The sequence below is a fragment of the Macrotis lagotis genome, chromosome 8 (assembly GCF_037893015.1).
Source record: "Macrotis lagotis isolate mMagLag1 chromosome 8, bilby.v1.9.chrom.fasta, whole genome shotgun sequence".
Lineage (NCBI taxonomy): Eukaryota > Metazoa > Chordata > Mammalia > Peramelemorphia > Peramelidae > Macrotis > Macrotis lagotis.
The window spans coordinates 17,468,068-17,478,113 of NC_133665.1; positions in this window are offsets into that span (position 1 = coordinate 17,468,068).

The following is a 10,046-nucleotide window of genomic DNA, read 5'->3' on the forward strand; positions in this document are numbered from 1 at the left end:
TCAAATAATATCTTTAATAAAAAAAGAGTTAGGCAGATTTCCATCTTTCCCTATTTTTCCAAAGACTTTATATAGTATTGGAACCAATTGTTCCTTAAATGTTTGGTAGAATTCACTTGTGAATCCATCAGGCCCTGGAGATTTTTTTTAGGGAGTTCAATAATGGCTTCTTGAATTTCTTTTTCTGAGATAGGGTTGTTTAGGTATTTAATGTCTTCTTCATTTAACCTGGGCAACTTATATTTTTGTAAATATTCATCCATTTCACTTAGATTATCAAATTTATTGGCATAGAGTTGGGCAAAATAATTTCGAATTATTTCTTTAATTTCCTCCTCATTGGTGGTGAGTTCAACTTTTTCATTTATAATACTAGCAATTTTGTTTTTTTCTTTTTTTAATCAAATTGACCAGAGGTTTATCAATTTTACTGTTTTTTTCATAATACCAACTTTTGGTTTTATTTATTATTTCAATAGCTTTTTGCTTTCAATTTTATTAATTTCTCCTTTATTTTTTAGAATTTCTAATTTGGTATTGGACTGGGGATTTTTGATTTGTTCTTTCTCTAAATTTTTTAGTTGCATGTTTAGTTCATTGATTTCCTCTTTCTCCAATTTATTCATTTAAGCATTTAGAGCTATAATATATCCCCTGAGAGTTGCTTTGAATGAATCCCATAGGTTTTGGTATGTTGTTTCATTATTATCATTATCTAAGATAAAATGGTTAATTCTTTCTATAATTTGTTTTTTGGTCCACTTATTTTTTAAAATGAGTTTATTCAGTTTCCAATTTGTTCTGGGTCTGTATCTCCTTGACCCAGCATTGCATATGACTTTTATTGCATTGTGATCTGAAAAAGATGTATTCACTATTTCTGCCTTTCTGCAGTTGATCATTAGGTTTTTATGTCCTAGTACATGGTCAATTTTTGTATAAGTTCCATGTACTGCAGAGAAAAAGGTATATTCCTTTCTATCCCCATTCAGTTTCCTCCATAAGTCTACCATATCTAATTTTTCTAGCAATCTATTTACCTCCTTCATTTCTTTCTTGTTTGTTTTATGATTTGATTTATCTAGATCTGATAGTGGGAGGTTGAGGTCTCCCACTAGTAGAGTTTTGCTGTCTATGTCTTCCTGTAGTTCTTTCAGCTTCTCCTCTAAGAATTTGGGTGCTGTCCCACTGGGTGCATATATATTCAATATTAAAATGACTATTGTCTATGGCACCTTTTAGGAGGGTAAAATTTCCTTCCTTATCTCTTTTAACGCTATCTATTTTTGCTGTTGCTTTGTCTGAGATAAGGATTGCTACCCCTGCTTTTTTTACTTCAGCTGAAGCAAAATATATTTTGCTCCACCCTTTTACCTTTACTCTATATTTATCTCTCTGCTTCAAATCAGTTTCTTGTAAGCAGCATATTGTAGGATTCTGGTTTTTAATCCAATCTGCTATTTGCTTACGTTTTAAGGGAGAGTTCATCCCATTCACATTCAAGGTTATGATTACTAATTCTTTATTGCCCTCCATGTTATCTTCCTTCTGTTTGTATTTTTCCCCCTTACCCCTTTTATCCATATTCCCCAGTCTTTTGTTTCTGAAAATCACCCCCTTCAGTGTGTTTGCTCTCCTATATCACACCCTCCCCTTTCTTTCCCCTTTCCCTTTTTACCTTTTCCCTTCCCTTCCTTTTGTTATTTCCCCTTATTTCCCCCACTCCTTTTCCCTTTCTCCATCCCCCTCCCCTTTTCCCCTTTTAAAACTTGAAAGGTTAGATGTTTTATAAGTTAACTGAGTATGTGTAGGTTGACTTTAAGCCAAGTCTGATGAGAAGATTCAGGTGTTTCTGCTTTGCTCCCTTCTTCCCCACTATTACCATAGGTTTTTTGTACCTCTTAGTGTAATGAGATTTATCCCGATTCAATCCCCTCCCTCCTCCCATCTCTTTCCTGTCCCCCTTTTTAGGGCAGTAGTGTTTTTTTAGATCATTCTTTCTAAGTCATAGAAAATTCTAAGTGTCTGTCCCTTTTAATTCTCTATATTCTATCAAATAGAGTCCAAATTCCTGAGAGTTATTAGAGTCTTTCTCCCAAGTGGGGTTAAAGCCAGTTACCTGCCATTAGATAGTAGTCTCGTGGATAGGTCATGAATGTCCATCATTTCTGGCTAGGTGTATTCTCTCTGTTAGAGTTACATTTCTCAAGGTTTATGAGAATCTTTTTTTTTACCCCCATGCTGGGATATAGCCAATTTCAACTTACTGGATTGCAATTTTTTTTTCCTTTTACTGCACCCCCGTTTTTATCTTTTCATATGTCTCTTGAACCTCCTGTTTGATGCCCAAATTTTCTGTTTAGCTCTGGTCTTTTCCTCAGAAATTTTTGGAATTCTTCCATTTCATTAAATGTCCATCTTATTCCCTGGAAGAGAAGGCTCAGCTTTGCAGGAAAGTAGATTCTTGGCTGCATTCCAATCTCCCATGCTCTTCGAAATATCTCTTTCCAGGCCCTTCGATGCCTTAAAGTTGATGCAGCCAGGTCCTGCATGATCCTTACTGTGGCTCCTTGATATTTAAATTGTTTCTTTCTGGCTGCTTGCAGGATTTTCTCTTTTATCTGATAGTTCTGGAGTTTGGCCACAACATTCCTTGGTGTTTTCATTTTAGGATCTTTTTCTGGTGGGGATCGATGTACTCTTTCAATAACTACTTTTCCCTCCGATTCCATGATATCAGGGCAGTTTTCCATCACTAGATTCTGTAATATTAAGTGCAGGCTTTTTTTCTCTACAATGTTTTCAGGAATTCCTATAATTTTCAGGTTGCCCCTCCTCAATCTATTCTCTAGGTCAGTGGTTTTGTTGATGAGGTACTTTACATTGCTTCTATTTTTTCTATTTTTTGATTTTGTTTAACTGACTCTTGCTGTCTCATGGAGTCGTTAGTTTCTGTAGACTCCATTCTTTTTTGGGGGGAGGAGTTTTCTTCGTTAACCTTTTGCAACTACTTTTCCAATTGGTCAATTCTACTTTTGAAAGAGCTTTCCATTTGACCAATTGAGGTTTTGAGAGAATTAATTTCTTTTTGCATTTGCTCATTTGAGGATCTGAGAGATTTTTCTCCTTTTGTGTTTGTCCAATTGTACTTTCTAAGGTTTTGTTTTCTTGTTGCAAGGTATTAATTGTCTCTCCCAAATTTTTAAGCTCCTTCCTTATTTCTTCAAGGAAGTCTTTCTGTGCTGGAGACCAGATTGTATTCTCCTCAGAGGTTCCAGGTCTCTCTGGGTTGGGGTCTTTCCCTTCCAGGAATTTTTCTATGGATCCACCTTTCCACTGACCCTTCTTCATCATGCTAAGACCTTGATTTGGTGGGGGGGGCTGGTTCACTTGGGCTTGGGATCGCTAAAGGCTTTACTGAGTGTAGTTTCTCTGGCTGGCCGGTAGGAGGTGCTGGTTGCTTTCTCTGGAGTGTCTGTGACCTTGGTTGAGAGGCCTTCTCCCTTTGCTTGAGGGAAGGAATTGGAGCTATTGAATTCTTTTGCCTTCAATCAATGGTGGGCTTTACCCTGGCCTGAGGTCATTCCTCAGCTGGGCTGGTTCTTTACCTCACACACCTGGGCCTGAGGAAGAAGTAGTTTGCAATCATTTGTTTTGGAGGAGGCCTCAGTGCAATGGAGGCGTGGACTCAGAGTTTCTCAGACCGGAGGAGCCCAGCAATGGTGTCCGCAGCTCTCCTGCACCAGACCTCTCCCCGCAGCCCCTTCCCCAAGCTCCAGGGGGATAGCACCAACACCAGTGGCCTCTGCTTCCCCATGGACCCAAGCCCCTTTCATCCAGCCCCACTGCTGATTCAGCAGGTCCAGCTCTTGGGTCCTCAGACTCCCATTTCCAATTTAGCTGTTAATCTGTCTGATCCGGGGCTGATCCTCCCTCTGAGCCCAGACTCACCCGCTGGTACTCAGCCAAGGCTGCTGCAGGAGACAAATCCTGAAGCAGATGTTCTTTCTCCTGCTTTTCTTTCTGGGTTTTGTGGTTCGGATTTCTTTTAAGAGGTTTGTTTCATATGATAGATGGGGAAGAGATCAGGAGACTTTAGAACTGTGCCTGTCTTCTCTCCACCACCTTGGCCGGTGACATTAATGTATTTTTGGAGGAGTTGTGAAATGATTCAACAACTCCATAGAGCAATTTGGAACTATGCCCAAAGGGCTATAAAACCATGCCTACCATTTGACCTACGAGTTCTACCTCTAGGTCTATATTCCCGAAGAGATGAAAAACTGGAAGGAAAAGGTCCTCTCTCTATAAATAGCAGTCCTTTTCTGGTGACAAGGAACTGGAGATTGAGGGGATGCCCACTAGTTGGGGAATGGCTGAAAAAATTGTGGTATATGATTAAAATGAAATGTTATTCTGTTATAATAAATGATGAACAAGATGCTCTCAGTAATAAATTTAGATGGGCAGATACAATGGAAAATATACTACTTACAAAGTAGTTGTTGCAGGATGATCAGTTGTGAATGACTTACCTTTTCATAGCAATACAGTGACCCAAGAGAACTCTGCAGGGCATAGGATAAAGAATACTAACCATTCCAGGGGATAGCTAGGTGACATGGTGAATAGAGCACAGGCCCTGGAGTCAGGAAGACTTGAGTTCAAATCCAGCTTCAAGCACTTAATAATTATCAAGCTCTATGACCTTGGGCAAGTCACTTAACCCCATTGCCTTGCCAAAAAAAAAAAAGAATCCTATCTATTCCAAAGAGAGTTGTCTGAATACAGATTGAAGCATATGTTTTTTTTTACTTTATATTTCTTGACTACTGTGGTAATATTTTTCATAACACATTTTTAATCTAAATCAAATAATTTGCTTCCTCAATGTGGGGGAGTGGAGAGGGAGGAAGGAAGAGAATTCAGAAAATAAGGTTTTAAAAGTAAATGTTGAAAATTGTTTTTGCATGTAACTAGAGGAAAAATTAATTTTTTTTAGAAAAGATCACACCCACAGGATATTCATTAATGACTCATTATCAACTTGGAATAAACTTTCTAATAGTCTCTCCTTGGTGCTCTGCTAATTAACATTTTATTAGTGACTTGGTTAAAAGAACTTGTGATTTACTTTGAAGATAACACAAAAGAAGGCATATTTGACATACTGATAACAAACTCAGAATGCAAAAGGATCATGACAGGCTAGAAACATGGGCAAAATATAGTAGGATGATATTTAATAAGAATAAATAAATGTAAAGTCTTATAGTTAGATTCAAAAAATAAATCTTAGCACCTATATGATAGAAAAAGATTTTCTGGACATCATTAATTTTGAAAAGATATTTGCATTTTTAGAGAGCAATAAGTCTAATTTGAGTCAGTGAAAAATAACTACAAAGGAAAAAAAGAATGTGTTTTAGGTTGTTTTAAGAGAGGTATAATGCCAACAATGTTGATGGTTCACAACTTTCCTTAGTCAAAGTTCATTTTGAGTTAGGTGGTCAGTTCTGGGTACGACATTTCAGAAAGAATTCTAGCATTTAAATATGCTGGAGAGCAGCAGGAAGTATGAAACCAGGATATGTAGGGCATTAAGATCATATCAAATGAGTTTTATTTGAAGTTTCTGGGGTTATTGTCCCTGGAGATACATATTAGTAAATATATTATCCTGGAAAAAGAAGGAAAGAGAGAAAAGGGAAAGGAGAAAGAAGGGAACAAAGGAACGAAGGAAGTGAAGGAGAAAGAAAGAAGGATTTACAATATGCAAAGCATTAAAAAAAACACTGGGGATATAAATAGAAAAACAAAGTACTGCCTTCTCTCAAGGAGTTTATGTTCTAATATGGCAAGAAATATAAAGGGAATTTTAGGTTTAAGTCATATGGAAAGACCCACTGACCCTTAGAGTACAGAAGCCAGGCAAATGTTAATTATGACTCTTCTCTAATATCATTTCCATTGATTAAAAAACAAACAAATATATCTGTTTCTGATGTTGAACACTGCCAAGGAATTTGGTGCTAAGAACTTTTTTTGTCAGGGTGTTGAGACACTGCACTAGTAAGAAAGTGTGCACTATAACACTTGCAAAGGCAATTGCAAGGTTGAATCTCACAAGACTTCCCTAAATGATATCTTTAGGCACTAGGATGAAGCAAGGTCAGTGAGGAGCACTGATATTCCTAGGGTTGTTGGATTAATCTGTCCATTGGTGGCAATTGGTGTTATTGACAGAGATGGCAGGCTCTTCATCTCAAGAATTGCTCCCTTTAATGAGGGCAGGGGATGGGACAGAGGGGATAGGCTGGAAAGCAGAGGTACTGATCTGAAACACATTGCAAATCCTTGGGCTTTTCTGCTGATGTACCTGGACTGTCTCCTCAGGGGTCTGAAGGAAAATTATGGTCAAAGTAATAGTTGTGGTTTGATTCACCTGAAACATGCCACCTCACTATTCCTTGACAGTACCTTGCTACTTAAAGGAAAAATATAACTGTCTTCAAGTACTTTAAGGGTCGATGGAAAAGGGAATTGAACTTGTGCTTAGTTAACCAGGAAACCATGCAAATGGTTCAAGCCTTAGTTCCTTAGACTAATTAAGTTATATGGATAGTTTAAAAATCTTTAAAGAAAAACTAGTTAGCCTTAATTGGGTAGATATTTTTTCCTATGACATCTTGAAAGCAGGTTATAGAAAGAAAATAAGAATCCTTCCAAACTGACAGCCACACAGTCACCAAAGTGGTTTTCTTATAGTTACAACTACATCATCTCTCCTACTCAATAAGTATCTATGATTCCCTATTATCTCTAGGATGAAATATAAACTCTAGTCATTTAAAACTCTATACACTTGACCCATCATCCTTTTCCAGATTTTACATGTACATTATTCTGCTCCAAGTACATTATGGTCCAGTCATATCACCCTACTTGCTTTCTCATCTTCATTCTCTGCAATAGATGTTGATACTTAAGTTATATTCTTGTGGCCTTGTTTAATTTCATCATAAACACCATAAACCAAGATGATGAAGTACTTCATGAAATTACATCACTTATTGCCTTTTGGACACAATAAAAATAATTCTTTAAGACTGCCTTTACAAGGAGAATCTGTAAACTTTCATTCACATTCAACTTTCTTTTTTCTTCCAGTTTCATTCAATATTATTGTAGGATAATTCTTCCAGTGATGTGCAAATTTGTTTATCATTAAACAAAGACTTCATATTGATAGAGGTGATAATATGTTTTTTATTATATAAATATTTTTTCCAATTATACAGGGCAGCTAGGTGGCACATTGGATAGACACACATCCTGGAATCAGGAGGACCTGAGTTCAAATTGCCTAGCTGTGTGGCATTGGGCAAGTCACTTAACCTCTTGTCTTGCAAAAAAAAATCTAGACAAATTATATACAATAGTATTTCTATCTATCAATTTTTGTAAGGTTTTGAATTTTACAATTTTTCCCCCACCTTCTCTTCCTTCCCCTTCTCCCCCACAGAAGGCAATCTGATAATCTTTACATTGTTTCCATGCTATATATTGATCAAAACTGAATGTGTTGAGAGAAAAAAAAATCATTGAGGAAGAAATAAAATATTAGAGATAACAAAATTATATAGTACATAAATCAACTTTTTTAAAAAATTGAAGGTAATGATCTTTGATCTTTGTCTAAACATCACTGTTCTTTCTCTGGATACAGATGGTATTCTCTGACACAGATACTCTAAATTTGTCCCTGATTATTGCACTAATGGAATGAGCAGGCTCATGAGGGTTGATCAGAAGTGATAGTTATGTTAATTATCATGATTAGAAATAGCCTAAGAACTGTTTGAATCAGTTTTCTTTTCTACCATGCCATCTTTGACATCATCTGCCTGGTTTCTGACTTTAACAGACTGAAATGATGTTCTTCAAGTCAGCATTTTTTTATTTTACTAAATCTAGCAGGACTTTTTTAATGTCTTTGACTTCTTGACTTCTCTGCAGCAAAAGTTTTCATGAAAACAGCTCTCCTGGTTCTCCTCCTACCTGTCTGACCAACATTTCTTAGTCTCTGTTTGCAAGGAGGCCAATATCCTGGGCTAAGATCTCCTCTCTCTATATATTCTTTTTCCTGGTAATCTCTGCAGCTCCCATGAGTTCATTTACACCTCTAAGCAGATGATTTACATATCTCATATCCACATCTCATCTCTCTCCAGAGCTTCAACCCCATATCATCAACCAGATGTCCCACAAGTATTTCAAACTCAATAAACAAAGCCTCATTTTTATTCCAATGAGTCTAAGTTTGGTTAGTCCTCTGAGTTCACTATCACCCTCCCCATCCCTTTTGGATCTTTCACCTTAAATCTACTCCTCTCCCTGAAACAGTCCTAATTCCTTAATTTTTGTGAAAGTCAAATGCCATCCTTATTATCACCTAGGTTCACAATCTTGGAAACATTCTTCATTCTCTCTTCTCACTCACTCCCCATTTCTAATCAATTGTTGTCTTATTGAACATATAGCCACATTTCTTACATAAGATGGTTCATCTGCTCTACATGTATATGACCACCATTCTGATTCAGTCCCTCATCACTTCTTGCCTTGATAATTACAATAACCCTGTCATTGGTTCCCCTGATTCCAATTCATACCTTCACTGATTCATCCTCCATGCAATTCTCAAATTAGTATGTCAAGCACATAGGTCTGACCACCTCACCCTTCTGTGTAAGAAATTTCACTAATTCTTTACATATTCCTCTTTTGAGCACTTAAAGCCCTTCAATTTAGCTCCATCTTATCCTTTCAGATAGTTTTCACTTTGCTCACCTTCACAAACTCTATTATCCAGCCAAATCATCCTATTTATTGACTCCCCCCCATAAATGACATTCTATCTCCTTTTCCACAAGTTGAACCCTATTCCTACAATGTATTCCCTCTTCACATCTGCCCCTTGGAAACCATTCAAGGCTCAGCAGAATTACAAGATTTTCTCCTAACAAGCTTAGTGATTCCCATAGTTGTTTACTGTTGCCCCTCCTCAAATAATTATATATATATATATATATATGTATATACACACACACACACACACACACACACACACACACACACACACACATATATATTTTGAATATAATTTAAATTTATTTTACTATGTTTCCTCAGTAGAATATAAGGTGCTTGGACAGGGTGATTTAAGGGCTACTTCATTTTTATCTTTCAGACTATTTTTATATTCTCAATATTTAAATATAACATTTAGCACATAAATTAATTAAATGGAATGTTATTGACCTATAAAAATAACAAGACAAAGAATTCAGAGAAGAATGGAAAGATGTGTTTGAACTGATACAGACTAAAGTAAGTAGAATCAGAAAAAAACACAAAATTATGACTACACTGTAAATTAAAAGAATAACAAAATGAAACTGAATACTCAGGAAATAATTGATAAAACACACTTTTTTCCTTATGGAGATGGAATATATTGTCAGACACAGCTGAAGCATTACTTAGCTTTGTTGAACTGCTTTTTTTTTACTCTTCTTTAATCTTACAAGAGAGAGCTTAAATATTAGTAAAATAAGATTTTAAAAGCATTGGAAAATATAGTTTAAAGGGGAAAATAAAAGTACTTCACCCAATGATTCATATATAAAATACATAAAGAAATATCTTTTACCACAAAAAAGATTTCAAAGTGCCCCTTAGGCTCTAAGCAATTCATAATTACCTTAAAGAACTTGAACAAAATCCTTGACCCTGAAATGTACACTAAGCCTCTGAGGCAAGAAATGAGAAATATTTGTGCTCCTTAGTTTAAGTATATTTATAAAAAGGGACCTCAATTTGTTTACAGGCCATTCACAACTGTGACTCATCATATATTAATCCTTATTTTACCAAATATTTCTACCATGGGGTTGGGGACACAGGATAATAAGGGAATATAAATAACAATATTTGAACCAAGAGTTACAAATCTACTTAAATCTATTGCCCTTAAAGGAGGT